This window comes from Nicotiana tomentosiformis, chromosome 2 (assembly GCF_000390325.3).
Source record: "Nicotiana tomentosiformis chromosome 2, ASM39032v3, whole genome shotgun sequence".
In the NCBI taxonomy this organism is placed as follows: Eukaryota; Viridiplantae; Streptophyta; class Magnoliopsida; order Solanales; family Solanaceae; genus Nicotiana; species Nicotiana tomentosiformis.
In genome coordinates, this window is record NC_090813.1 from 12,629,120 (window position 1) to 12,644,825 (window position 15,706).

Genomic DNA, 15,706 nt, shown 5'->3' on the forward strand with positions numbered 1-15,706 from the left:
AGTCGAGACCCTATGTTGGAAAAGAGACTAGGGAGTGGAGACCCTATGTCCAAAATATCAATCAACTAGAGAGTGGATACCCAATGTTGGGAAAGAAACTATGGAGTGGAGACCCTATGTCTAAAATAAAATCAACTAGGGAGTGGAGACCTTATGTTGGAAATGCATCTATGGAGTGGAGACCTTATGTCGAAAAATCATCAACTAGGGAGTGGAGACCTTATGTTGGAAAAGTGACTAGGGAGTGGAGACCCTATGTCCAAAATAACTTCAACTAGGGAGTGAAGACCCTATGTTGGAAAAGCGAATAGGGAGTGAAGACCCTATGTCTAACAATATCAACTAGGGTGTGGAGACCCTATGTTGGAAAAGCAGACTAGGGAGTGAAGACCCTATGTCTAGAAACATCAACTAGGGAATGGGGACCCTATGTCTAAAAATATCAACTAAGGAGTGGAGACCCTATGTTGCAAAAGTGACTAGGGAGTGGAGACCCCTAGGTCTAAAAATAAAATCAACTAGGGAGTGGAGACCCTATGTTTGGAAAGCGACTAGGGAGTGGGGAACCTATGTCTAAAAATCATCAACTAGGGAGTGTAGACCCTATGTTGGAAAAACGACTAGGGAGGGGAGACCCTACGTCCAAAATAACTTCAACTAGGGAGTGGAGACCCTATGATGGAAAAGCGAATAGGGAGTGAAGACCCTATGTCTAAAAACATCAACTAGGGAGTGGAGACCCTATGTTGGAAAAGCAGACTAGGGAGTGGAGACCCTATGTCTAAAAATCATCAACTAGGGTGTGGAGACCCTATGTTGGAAAACCAGACTAGGGAGTGAAGACCCTATGTCTAGAAACATCAACTAGGGAATGAGGACCCTATGTCTAAAAATATCAACTAAGGAGTGGAGACCCTATGTTGCAAAAGTGACTAGGAAGTGGAGACCCCTAGGTCTAAAAATAAAATCAACTAGGGAGTGGAGACCCTATGTTGGGAAAGCGACTAGGGAGTGGAGAACCTATGTCTAAAAATCATCAACTAGGGAGTGTAGACCCTATGTTGGAAAAACGACTAGGGAGGGGAGACCCTACGTCCAAAATAACTTCATATAGGGAGTGGAGACCCTATGATGGAAAAGCGAATAGGGAGTGTAGACCCTATGTCTATAAACATCAACTAGGGTGTGGAGACCCTATGCTGGAAAAGCAGACTAGGGAGTGGAGACCCTATGTCTAGAAACATCAACTAGGGAATGGAGACCCTATGTTGGAAAATCAGACTAGGGAATGGAGACCCTATGTCTAAAAACATCAACAAAGGAGTGGAGACCCTATGTTGCAAAAGTGACTAGGGAGTGGAGAGCCCTATGTCTAAAAATAAAATCAACTAGGGAGTGGAGACCCTATGTTGGAAAAGAGACTAGGGAGTGGAGACCCTATGTCTAAAATATTAATCAACTAGGGAGTGGAGACCCTATGTTGGAAAAACATCAACTAGGGAGTGGAGAGCCTATGTTGGAAAAACATCAACTAGGGAGTGGAGACCCTATGTATAAAATATCAATCAACTAGGGAGTGCATACTCTATGTTGGAAAAGAATCTAAGGAGTGGAGACCCTATGTCTAAAAATCATCAACTAGGGAGTATAGACCCTATGTTGGAAAATCATCAATTAGGGAGTGGAGACCCTATGTTTGAAAAGAGACTAGGGAGTGGAGACCCTATGTCTAAAATATCACCAACTAGGGAGTGGAGACCCTATGTCTAAAATATTAATCAACTAGGGAGTGGATACCCTATGATGGAAAATAGACTAGGGAGTGGAGACCCTATGTCTAAAATATCAATCAACTAGGGAGTGGATACCCTATGTTGGAAAATAGACTAGGGAGTGGAGACCCTATGTCTAAAATAAAATCAACTAGGGAGTGGAGACCCTATGTTGGAAAAGACGACTAGGGAGGGGAGACCCTATGTCTAGAAACATCAACTAGGGAGTGGATACCCTATGTTGGAAAAGCGAATAGGGAGTGAAGACCCTATGTCTAAAAACATCAACTAGGGTGTGGAGACCCTATGTTGGAAAAGCAGACTAGGGAGTGGAGACCCTATATCTAAAAATATCAACTAGGGAGTGGAGACCCTATGTTGGAAAAACAGACTAGGGAATGGAGACCCTATGTCTAAAAACATCAACTAGGAAGTGCAGACCCTATGTTGCAAAAGTGACTAGGGAGTGGAGACCCTATGTCTAAAAACATCAACTAGGGAGTGGAGACCCTATGTTGGAAAAGAATCTAAGGAGTGGAGACCCTATGTCTAAAAATCATCAACTAGGGAGTATAGACCCTATGTTGGAAAATCATCAACTAGGGAGTGTAGACCCTATGTTGGAAAAACATCAACTAGGGAGTGGAGACCCTATGTTGGAAAAGAGACTAGGGAGTGGAGACCCTATGCCTAAAATATCAATCAACTAGGGAGTGCATACTCTATGTTGGAAAAGAGACTAGGGAGTGGAGACCCTATGTCTAAAATAAAATCAACTAGGGAGTGGAGACCATATGTTAGAAAAGGCGACTAGGGAGTCGAGACCCTATGTTGGAAAAGAGACTAGGGAGTGGAGACCCTATGTCTAAAATATCAATCAACTAGAGAGTGGATACCCAATGTTGGGAAAGAAACTATGTAGTGGAGACCCTATGTCTAAAATAAAATCAACTAGGGAGTGGAGACCTTATGTTGGAAATGCATCTATGGAGTGGAGACCTTATGTCGAAAAATCATCAACTAGGGAGTGGAGACCTTATGTTGGAAAAGTGACTAGGGAGTGGAGACCCTATGTCCAAAATAACTTCAACTAGGGAGTGAAGACCCTATGTTGGAAAAGCGAATAGGGAGTGAAGACCCTATGTCTAACAATATCAACTAGGGTGTGGAGACCCTATGTTGGAAAAGCAGACTAGGGAGTGAAGACCCTATGTCTAGAAACATCAACTAGGGAATGGGGACCCTATGTCTAAAAATATCAACTAAGGAGTGGAGACCCTATGTTGCAAAAGTGACTAGGGAGTGGAGACCCCTAGGTCTAAAAATAAAATCAACTAGGGAGTGGAGACCCTATGTTTGGAAAGCGACTAGGGAGTGGGGAACCTATGTCTAAAAATCATCAACTAGGGAGTGTAGACCCTATGTTGGAAAAACGACTAGGGAGGGGAGACCCTACGACCAAAATAACTTCAACTAGGGAGTGGAGACCCTATGATGGAAAAGCGAATAGGGAGTGAAGACCCTATGTCTAAAAACATCAACTAGGGAGTGGAGACCCTATGTTGGAAAAGCAGACTAGGGAGTGGAGACCCTATGTCTAAAAATCATCAACTAGGGTGTGGAGACCCTATGTTGGAAAACCAGACTAGGGAGTGAAGACCCTATGTCTAGAAACATCAACTAGGGAATGAGGACCCTATGTCTAAAAATATCAACTAAGGAGTGGAGACCCTATGTTGCAAAAGTGACTAGGAAGTGGAGACCCCTAGGTCTAAAAATAAAATCAACTAGGGAGTGGAGACCCTATGTTGGGAAAGCGACTAGGGAGTGGAGAACCTATGTCTAAAAATCATCAACTAGGGAGTGTAGACCCTATGTTGGAAAAACGACTAGGGAGGGGAGACCCTACGTCCAAAATAACTTCAAATAGGGAGTGGAGACCCTATGATGGAAAAGCGAATAGGGAGTGTAGACCCTATGTCTATAAACATCAACTAGGGTGTGGAGACCCTATGCTGGAAAAGCAGACTAGGGAGTGGAGACCCTATGTCTAGAAACATCAACTAGGGAATGGAGACCCTATGTTGGAAAAGCAGACTAGGGAATGGAGACCCTATGTCTAAAAACATCAACAAAGGAGTGGAGACCCTATGTTGCAAAAGTGACTAGGGAGTGGAGAGCCCTATGTCTAAAAATAAAATCAACTAGGGAGTGGAGACCCTATGTTGGAAAAGAGACTAGGGAGTGGAGACCCTATGTCTAAAATATTAATCAACTAGGGAGTGGAGACCCTATGTTGGAAAAACATCAACTAGGGAGTGGAGAGCCTATGTTGGAAAAACATCAACTAGGGAGTGGAGACCCTAGGGAGTGGAGACCCTAGTTAATTTTTTTCCAACATAGGGTCTCCACTCCCTAGTTGATTAATATTTTAGACATAGGGTCTCCACTCCCTAGTCTCTTTTCCAACATAGTGTCTCCACTCCCTAGTTGATTTTATTTTAGACATAGGGTCTCCACTCTCTAGTCGCTTTTCCAACATAGGGTATCCACTCGCTTGTTGATTGATATTTTAGACATAGGGTCTCCACTCCTTAGTCTCTTTTCCACCATATGGTCTCCATTGCCTAGTTGATACTTTTCCAACATAGGGTCTCCACTCCCTAGTTGATGATTTTTAGACATAGGGTCTCCACTTTATAGTCGCTTTTCCAATATAGGGTCTCCACTCCCTAATTGATTGATATTTTAGACATAGGTTCTCCACTCACTAGTCTCTTTTCCAACATAGTGTATCCACTCCCTAGTTGATGCTTTTACAACATAGGGTCTCCACTCCCTAGTTGATGATTTTTAGACATAGGGTTTCCACTCCCTAGTTGATTTTATTTTTAGACATAGGATCTCCACTCCCTAGTTGATTTTATTTTTAGACATAGGGTCTCCACTCCCTAATCGCCTTTTCCAACATAGGGTCTCCACTCCCTAGTTGATTTTATTTTTAGCCATAGGGTCTCCACTCCCTAGTCGCTTTTCCAACATATGGTCTTCACTCCCTAGTTGATTTTATTTTTAGACATAGGGTCTCTACTCCCTAGTCGCCTTTTCCAACATAGGGTATCCACTCCCTAGTTGATTTTATTTTAGACATAGGGTCTCCACTCCCTAGTCTCTTTTCCAATATAGTGTATCCACTCCCTAGTGGATTTTATTTTAGACAAAGGTTCTCCACTCCCTAGTCTCTTTTCCAATATAGGGTCTTCACTCCCTAGTTGATTTAATTTTAGACATAGGGTCTCCACTCCCTAGTCTCTTTTCCAACATAGGGTCTCTACTCCCTAGTTGATTTTATTTTAGACATAGGGTCTCCACTCCCTAGTCTCTTTTCCAACACAGGGTATCCACTCCCTAGTTGATTGATATTTTAGACATAGGGTCTCCACTCCCTAGTCGCCTTTTCCAACATAGGGTCTCCACTCCCTAGTTGATGATTTTCCAACATAGGGTCTCCACTCCCTAGTTGATGATTTTCCAACATAGGGTCTCCACTCCCTAGTTGATGATTTTTAGACATAGGGTCTCCACTCCCTAGTTTCTTTTCTAACATAGGTCTCCACTCCCTAGTTGATATTTTTAGACATAGGGTCTCCACTCCCTAGTCGCTTTTGCAACATAGGGTCTCCACTCCCTAATTGATGTTTTTAGACATAGGGTCTCCATTCCCTAGTCTAATTTTCCAACATAGGGTCTCCACTCCCTAGTTGATGTTTCTAGACATAGGGTCTCCACTCCCTAGTCACATAGGGTCTCCACTCCCTAGTTTATGTTTTTAGACATAGGGTCTTCGCTCCCTAGTCACTTTTCCAACATAGGGTCTCCACTCCCTAGTTGAAGTTATTTTGGACATAGGGTTTCCACTCCCTAGTCATTTTTACAAAATAGGGTCTACACTCCCTAGTTGATGATTTTTACAGATAGGGTCTCGACTCCCTAGTTGATGATTTTTAGACATAGGGTCTCCATTCCCTAGTCGCTTTTCCAACATACGGTCTCCACTCCCTAGTTGATGATTTTTATACATAGGGTCTCCACTCCCTCGTCGCTTTACCAACATAGGATCTCCACTCCCTAGTTGATGATTTTTAGACATAGGGTCTCCACTCCCAAGTCGATTTTCCAACATAGGGTCTCCACTCCATCGTCGCCTTTTCCAACATAGGGTCTCCACTCCCTAATTGATTTTATTTTAGACATAGGGTCTCCACTCTCTAGTCGCTTTTCCAACATAGGGTATCCACTCACTTGTTGATTTATATTTTAGACATAGGGTCTCCACTCCCTAGTCTCTTTTCCACCATATGGTCTCCATTGCCTAGTTGATGCTTTTCCAACATAGGGTCTCCACTCCCTAGTTGATGATTTTTAGACATAGGGTCTCCACTTCATAGTCGCTTTTCCAATATAGGGTCTCCACTCCCTAATTGATTGATATTTTAGACATAGGTTCTCCACTCCCTAGTCTCTTTTCCAACATAGTGTATCCACTCCCTAGTTGATGCTTTTCTAACATAGGGTCTCCACTCCCTAGTTGATGATTTTTAGACATAGGGTCTCCACTCCCTAGTTGATTTTATTTTTAGACATAGGGTCTCCACTCCCTAGTTGATTTTATTTTTAGACAAAGGGTCTCCACTCCCTAATCGCCTTTTCCAACATAGGGTCTCCACTCCCTAGTTGATTTTATTTTTAGACATAGGGTCTCCACTCCTTAGTCTATTTTCCATCATAGGGTATCTACTCCCTAGTTTATGTTTTTAGACATAGGGTCTTCGCTCCCTAGTCACTTTTCCAACATAGGGTCTCCACTCCCTAGTTGAAGTTATTTTGGACATAGGGTTTCCACTCCCTAGTCATTTTTACAAAATAGGGTCTACACTCCCTAGTTGATGATTTTTACAGATAGGGTCTCGACTCCCTAGTTGATGATATTTTAGACATAGGGTCTCCACTCCCTAGTATATTTTCAAACATAGGATCTCCACTCCCTAGTTGATGATTTTCCAACATAGGGTCTCCACTACCTAGTTGATAATTTTGAGACATAGGGTCTCCACTCTCTAGTTTCTTTTCCAACATAGGGTCTCCACTCCCTAGTTTCTTTTCCAACATAGGGTCTCCACTCCCTAGTTGATATTTTTAGACATAGGGTCTCCACTCCCTGGTCGCTTTTGCAACATAGGGTCTCCACTCCCTAGTTTCTTTTCCAACATAGGGTCTCCACTCCCTAGTTGATATTTTTAGACATAGGGTCTCCACTCCCTGGTCGCTTTTGCAACATAGGGTCTCCACTCCCAAGTTGATAGTTTTAGACATTGGGTCTCCATTCCCTAGTTTGAGTTTCCAACATAGGGTCTCCACTCCCTAGTTGATGTTTTTAGACATAAGGTCTCCACTCCCTAGTATGCTTTTCCAACATAGGGTCTCCACTCCCTAGTTGATACTTTTAGACATAGGGTCTTCACTCCCTATACGTTTTTCCAACATATGGTCTCCACTCCCTAGTTGAAGTTATTTTGGAAATAGGGTCTCCACTCCCTAGTCGCTTTTCCAACATACGGTCTCCACTCTCTAGTTGATGACTTTTAGACATAGGGTCTCCACTCCCTAGTCGCTTTACCAACATAGGATCGCCACTCCCTAGTTGATGATTTGTAGACATAGGGTCTCCACTCCCAAGTCGATTTTCCAACATAGGGTCTCCACTCCATAGTCGCCTTTTCCAACATAGGGTCTCCACTCCCTAATTGATTTTATTTTAGACATAGGGTCTCCACTCTCTAGTCGCTTTTCCAACATAGGGTATCCACTCGCTTGTTGATTGATATTTTAGACATAGGGTCTCCACTCCTTAGTCTCTTTTCCACCATATGGTCTCCATTGCCTAGTTGATACTTTTCCAACATAGGGTCTCCACTCCCTAGTTGATGATTTTTAGACATAGGGTCTCCACTTTATAGTCGCTTTTCCAATATAGGGTCTCCACTCCCTAATTGATTGATATTTTAGACATAGGTTCTCCACTCACTAGTCTCTTTTCCAACATAGTGTATCCACTCCCTAGTTGATGCTTTTACAACATAGGGTCTCCACTCCCTAGTTGATGATTTTTAGACATAGGGTTTCCACTCCCTAGTTGATTTTATTTTTAGACATAGGGTCTCCACTCCCTAGTTGATTTTATTTTTAGACATAGGGTCTCCACTCCCTAGTCGCCTTTTCCAACATAGGGTCTCCACTCCCTAGTTGATGATTTTCCAACATAGGGTCTCCACTCCCTAGTTGATGATTTTTAGACATAGGGTCTCCACTCCCTAGTTTCTTTTCTAACATAGGTCTCCACTCCCTAGTTGATATTTTTAGCCATAGGGTCTCCACTCCCTAGTCGCTTTTGCAACATAGGGTCTCCACTCCCTAATTGATGTTTTTAGACATAGGGTCTCCATTCCCTAGTCTAATTTTCCAACATAGGGTCTCCACTCCCTAGTTGATGTTTCTAGACATAGGGTCTCCACTCCCTAGTCACATAGGGTCTCCACTCCCTAGTTTATGTTTTTAGACATAGGGTCTTCGCTCCCTAGTCACTTTTCCAACATAGGGTCTCCACTCCCTAGTTGAAGTTATTTTGGACATAGGGTTTCCACTCCCTAGTCATTTTTACAAAATAGGGTCTACACTCCCTAGTTGATGATTTTTACAGATAGGGTCTCGACTCCCTAGTTGATGATTTTTAGACATAGGGTCTCCATTCCCTAGTCGCTTTTCCAACATACGGTCTCCACTCCCTAGTTGATGATTTTTATACATAGGGTCTCCACTCCCTCGTCGCTTTACCAACATAGGATCTCCACTCCCTAGTTGATGATTTTTAGACATAGGGTCTCCACTCCCAAGTCGATTTTCCAACATAGGGTCTCCACTCCATCGTCGCCTTTTCCAACATAGGGTCTCCACTCCCTAATTGATTTTATTTTAGACATAGGGTCTCCACTCTCTAGTCGCTTTTCCAACATAGGGTATCCACTCACTTGTTGATTTATATTTTAGACATAGGGTCTCCACTCCCTAGTCTCTTTTCCACCATATGGTCTCCATTGCCTAGTTGATGCTTTTCCAACATAGGGTCTCCACTCCCTAGTTGATGATTTTTAGACATAGGGTCTCCACTTCATAGTCGCTTTTCCAATATAGGGTCTCCACTCCCTAATTGATTGATATTTTAGACATAGGTTCTCCACTCCCTAGTCTCTTTTCCAACATAGTGTATCCACCCCCTAGTTGATGCTTTTCCAACATAGGGTCTCCACTCCCTAGTTGATGATTTTTAGACATAGGGTCTCCACTCCCTAGTTGATTTTATTTTTAGACATAGGGTCTCCACTCCCTAGTTGATTTTATTTTTAGACAAAGGGTCTCCACTCCCTAATCGCCTTTTCCAACATAGGGTCTCCACTCCCTAGTTGATTTTATTTTTAGACATAGGGTCTCCACTCCTTAGTCTATTTTCCATCATAGGGTATCTACTCCCTAGTTGATTAATATTTTAGACATAGGGTCTCCACTCCTTAGTCTCTTTTCCACCATATGGTCTCCATTGCCTAGTTGATACTTTTCCAACATAGGGTCTCCACTCCCTAGTTGATGATTTTTAGACATAGGGTCTCCACTTTATAGTCGCTTTTCCAATATAGGGTCTCCACTCCCTAATTGATTGATATTTTAGACATAGGTTCTCCACTCACTAGTCTCTTTTCCAACATAGTGTATCCACTCCCTAGTTGATGCTTTTACAACATAGGGTCTCCACTCCCTAGTTGATGATTTTTAGACATAGGGTTTCCACTCCCTAGTTGATTTTATTTTTAGACATAGGGTCTCCACTCCCTAGTTGATTTTATTTTTAGACATAGGGTCTCCACTCCCTAATCGCCTTTTCCAACATAGGGTCTCCACTCCCTAGTTGATTTTATTTTTAGACATAGGGTCTCCACTCCCTAGTCGCTTTTCCAACATATGGTCTTCACTCCCTAGTTGATTTTATTTTTAGACATAGGGTCTCTACTCCCTAGTCGCCTTTTCCAACATAGGGTATCCACTCCCTAGTTGATTTTATTTTAGACATAGGGTCTCAACTCCCTAGTCTCTTTTCCAATATAGTGTATCCACTCCCTAGTGGATGATTTTTAGACATAGGGTCTCCACTCCCTAGTCGCTTTTCCAATATAGGGTCTTCACTCCCTAGTTGATTTTAATTTTAGACATAGGGTCTCCACTCCCTAGTCGCCTTTTCCAACATAGGGTCTCCACTCCCTAGTTGATTTTATTTTAGACATAGGGTCTCCACTCCCTAGTCTCTTTTCCAACACAGGGTATCCACTCCCTAGTTGATTGATATTTTAGACATAGGGTCTCCACTCCATGATCTCTTTTCCAACATAGGGTCTCCACTCCTTAGTTGATTGATATTCCAAAATAGGGTATCCACTCCCTAGTTGATGATATTTTAGACATAGGGTCTCCACTCCCTAGTCTCTTTTCAAATATGGGGTCTCCACTCCCTAGTTGATGATTTTCCAACATAGGGTCTCCACTCCCTAGTTGATGATTTTTAGACATAGGGTCTCCACTCCCTAGTTTCTTTTCTAACATAGGTCTCCACTCCCTAGTTGATATTTTTAGACATAGGGTCTCCACTCCCTAGTCGCTTTTGCAACATAGGGTCTCCACTCCCTAATTGATGTTTTTAGACATAGGGTCTCCATTCCCTAGTCTAATTTTCCAACATAGGGTCTCCACTCCCTAGTTGATGTTTCTAGACATAGGGTCTCCACTCCCTAGTCTACTTTTCCAACATAGGGTCTCAACTCCCTAGTTTATGTTTTTAGACATAGGGTCTTCGCTCCCTAGTCACTTTTCCAACATAGGGTCTCCACTCCCTAGTTGAAGTTATTTTGGACATAGGGTTTCCACTCCCTAGTCATTTTTACAAAATTGGGTCTACACTCCCTAGTTGATGATTTTTACAGATAGGGTCTCGACTCCCTAGTTGATGATTTTTAGACATAGGGTCTCCACTCCCTAGTCGCTTTTCCAACATACGGTCTCCACTCCCTAGTTGATGATTTTTATACATAGGGTCTCCACTCCCTCGTCGCTTTACCAACATAGGATCTCCACTCCCTAGTTGATGATTTTTAGACATAGGGTCTCCACTCCCAAGTCGATTTTCCAACATAGGGTCTCCACTCCATAGTCGCCTTTTCCAACATAGGGTCTCCACTCCCTAATTGATTTTATTTTAGACATAGGGTCTCCACTCTCTAGTCGCTTTTCCAACATAGGGTATCCACTCGCTTGTTGATTTATATTTTAGACATAGGGTCTCCACTCCCTAGTCTCTTTTCCACCATATGGTCTCCATTGCCTAGTTGATGCTTTTCCAACATAGGGTCTCCACTCCCTAGTTGATGATTTTTAGACATAGGGTCTCCACTTCATAGTCGCTTTTCCAATATAGGGTCTCCACTCCCTAATTGATTGATATTTTAGACATAGGTTCTCCACTCCCTAGTCTCTTTTCCAACATAGTGTATCCACTCCCTAGTTGATGCTTTTACAACATAGGGTCTCCACTCCCTAGTTGATGATTTTTAGACATAGGGTTTCCACTCCCTAGTTGATTTTATTTTTAGACATAGGGTCTCCACTCCCTAGTTGATTTTATTTTTAGACATAGGGTCTCCACTCCCTAATCGCCTTTTCCAACATAGGGTCTCCACTCCCTAGTTGATTTTATTTTTAGACATAGGGTCTCCACTCCCTAGTCGCTTTTCCAACATATGGTCTTCACTCCCTAGTTGATTTTATTTTTAGACATAGGGTCTCTACTCCCTAGTCACCTTTTCCAACATAGGGTATCCACTCCCTAGTTGATTTTATTTTAGACATAGGGTCTCAACTCCCTAGTCTCTTTTCCAATATAGTGTATCCACTCCCTAGTGGATGATTTTTAGACATAGGGTCTCCACTCCCTAGTCGCTTTTCCAATATAGGGTCTTCACTCCCTAGTTGATTTTAATTTTAGACATAGGGTCTCCACTCCCTAGTCGCCTTTTCCAACATAGGGTCTCCACTCCCTAGTTGATTTTATTTTAGACATAGGGTCTCCACTCCCTAGTCTCTTTTCCAACACAGGGTATCCACTCCCTAGTTGATTGATATTTTAGACATAGGGTCTCCACTCCATGATCTCTTTTCCAACATAGGGTCTCCACTCCTTAGTTGATTGATATTCCAAAATAGGGTATCCACTCCCTAGTTGATGATATTTTAGACATAGGGTCTCCACTCCCTAGTCTCTTTTCAAATATGGGGTCTCCACTCCCTAGTTGATGATTTTCCAACATAGGGTCTCCACTCCCTAGTTGATGATTTTTAGACATAGGGTCTCCACTCCCTAGTTTCTTTTCTAACATAGGTCTCCACTCCCTAGTTGATATTTTTAGACATAGGGTCTCCACTCCCTAGTCGCTTTTGCAACATAGGGTCTCCACTCCCTAATTGATGTTTTTAGACATAGGGTCTCCATTCCCTAGTCTAATTTTCCAACATAGGGTCTCCACTCCCTAGTTGATGTTTCTAGACATAGGGTCTCCACTCCCTAGTCTACTTTTCCAACATAGGGTCTCAACTCCCTAGTTTATGTTTTTAGACATAGGGTCTTCGCTCCCTAGTCACTTTTCCAACATAGGGTCTCCACTCCCTAGTTGAAGCTATTTTGGACATAGGGTTTCCACTCCCTAGTCATTTTTACAAAATTGGGTCTACACTCCCTAGTTGATGATTTTTACAGATAGGGTCTCGACTCCCTAGTTGATGATTTTTAGACATAGGGTCTCCACTCCCTAGTCGCTTTTCCAACATACGGTCTCCACTCCCTAGTTGATGATTTTTATACATAGGGTCTCCACTCCCTCGTCGCTTTACCAACATAGGATCTCCACTCCCTAGTTGATGATTTTTAGACATAGGGTCTCCACTCCCAAGTCGATTTTCCAACATAGGGTCTCCACTCCATAGTCGCCTTTTCCAACATAGGGTCTCCACTCCCTAATTGATTTTATTTTAGACATAGGGTCTCCACTCTCTAGTCGCTTTTCCAACATAGGGTATCCACTCGCTTGTTGATTTATATTTTAGACATAGGGTCTCCACTCCCTAGTCTCTTTTCCACCATATGGTCTCCATTGCCTAGTTGATGCTTTTCCAACATAGGGTCTCCACTCCCTAGTTGATGATTTTTAGACATAGGGTCTCCACTTCATAGTCGCTTTTCCAATATAGGGTCTCCACTCCCTAATTGATTGATATTTTAGACATAGGTTCTCCACTCCCTAGTCTCTTTTCCAACATAGTGTATCCACTCCCTAGTTGATGATTTTCCAACATAGGGTCTCCACTCCCTAGTTGATGATTTTTAGACATAGGGTCTCCACTCCCTAGTTGATTTTATTTTTAGACATAGGGTCTCCACTCCCTAGTTGATTTTATTTTTAGACAAAGGGTCTCCACTCCCTAATCGCCTTTTCCAACATAGGGTCTCCACTCCCTAGTTGATTTTATTTTTAGACATAGGGTCTCCACTCCCTAGTCGCTTTTCCAACATATGGTCTTCACTCCCTAGTTGATTTTATTTTTAGACATAGGGTCTCTACTCCCTAGTCGCCTTTTCCAACATAGGGTATCCACTCCCTAGTTGATTTTATTTTAGACGTAGGGTCTCCACTCCCTAGTCTCTTTTCCAATATAGTGTATCCACTCCCTAGTGGATGATTTTTAGACATAGGGTCTCCACTCCCTAGTCGCTTTTCCAATATAGGGTCTTCACTCCCTAGTTGATTTTAATTTTAGACATAGGGTCTCCACTCCCTAGTCGCCTTTTCCAACATAGGGTCTCCACTCCCTAGTTGATTTTATTTTAGACATAGGGTCTCCACTCCCTAGTCTCTTTTCCAACATAGGGTATCCACTCCCTTGTTGATTGATATTTTAGACATAGGGTCTCCACTCCATGATCTCTTTTCCAACATAGGGTCTCCACTCCTTAGTTGATTGATATTCCAAAATAGGGTATCCACTCCGTAGTTGATGATATTTTAGACATAGGGTCTCCACTCCCTAGTCTCTTTTCAAATATAGGGTCTCCACTCCCTAGTTGATGATTTTCCAACATAGGGTCTCCACTCCCTAGTTGATGATTTTTAGACATAGGGCCTCCACTCCCTAGTTTCTTTTCTAACATAGGTCTCCACTCCCTAGTTGATATTTTTAGACATAGGGTCTCCACTCCCTAGTTGATGGTTTTCCAACATAGGGTCTCCACTCCCTAGTTGATGATTTTTAGACATAGGGTCTCCATTCCCTAGTCTGATTTTCCAACATAGGGTCTCCACTCCCTAGTTGATGTTTTTAGACATAGGGTCTCCACTCCCTAGTCTACTTTTCCAACATAGGGTCTCCACTCCCTAGTTTATGTTTTTAGACATAGCGTCTTCGCTCCCTAGTCACTTTTCCAACATAGGGTCTCCACTCCCTAGTTGAAGTTATTTTGGACATAGGGTTTCCACTCCCTAGTCGTTTTTACAAAATAGGGTCTACACTCCCTAGTTGATGATTTTTACAGATAGGGTCTCGACTCCCTAGTTGATGATTTTTAGACATAGGGTCTCCACTCCCTAGTCGCTTTTCCAACATACGGTCTCCACTCCCTAGTTGATGATTTTTAGACATAGGGTCTCCACTCCCTAGTCGCTTTACCAACATAGGATCTCCACTCCCTAGTTGATGATTTTTAGACATAGGGTCTCCACTCCCAAGTTGATTTTCCAACATAGGGTCTCCACTCCATAGTCGCCTTTTCCAACATAGGGTCTCCACTCCCTAATTGATTTTATTTTAGACATAGGGTCTCCACTCTCTAGTCGATTTTCCAACATAGGGTATCCACTCCCTTGTTGATTGATATTTTAGACATAGGGTCTCCACTCCCTAGTCTCTTTTCCACCATATGGTCTCCATTGCCTAGTTGATGCTTTTCCAACATAGGGTCTCCACTCCCTAGTTGATGATTTTTAGACATAGGGTCTCCACTTCATAGTCGCTTTTCCAATATAGGGTCTCCACTCCCTAATTGATTGATATTTTAGACATAGGGTCTCCACTCCCTAGTCTCTTTTCATACATAGTGTATCCACTCCCTAGTTGATGCTTTTCCAACATAGGGTCTCCACTCCCTAGTTGATGATTTTTAGACATAGGGTATCCACTCCCTAGTTGATTTTATTTTTAGACATAGGGTCTCCACTCCCTAGTTAATTTTATTTTTAAACATAGGGTCTCCACTCCCTAATCGCATTTTCCAACATAGGGTCTCCACTCCCTAGTTGATTTTATTTTTAGACATAGGGTCTCCACTCCCTAGTCGCTTTTCCAACATATGGTCTTCACTCCCTAGTTGATTTTATTTTTAGACATAGGGTCTCTACTCCCTAGTCGCCTTTTCCAACATAGGGTATCCACTCCCTAGTTGATTTTATTTTAGACATAGGGTCTCCACTCCCTAGTCTCTTTTCCAATATAGTGTATCCACTCCCTAGTGGATGATTTTTAGACATAGGGTCTCCACTCCCTAGTCGCTTTTCCAATATAGGGTCTTCACTCCCTAGTTGATTTTAATTTTAGACATAGGGTCTCCACTCCCTAGTCGCCTTTTCCAACATAGGGTCTCCACTCCCTAGTTGATTTTATTTTAGACATAGGGTCTCCACTCCCTAGTCTCTTTTCCAACATAGGGTATCCACTCCCTAGTTGATTGATAT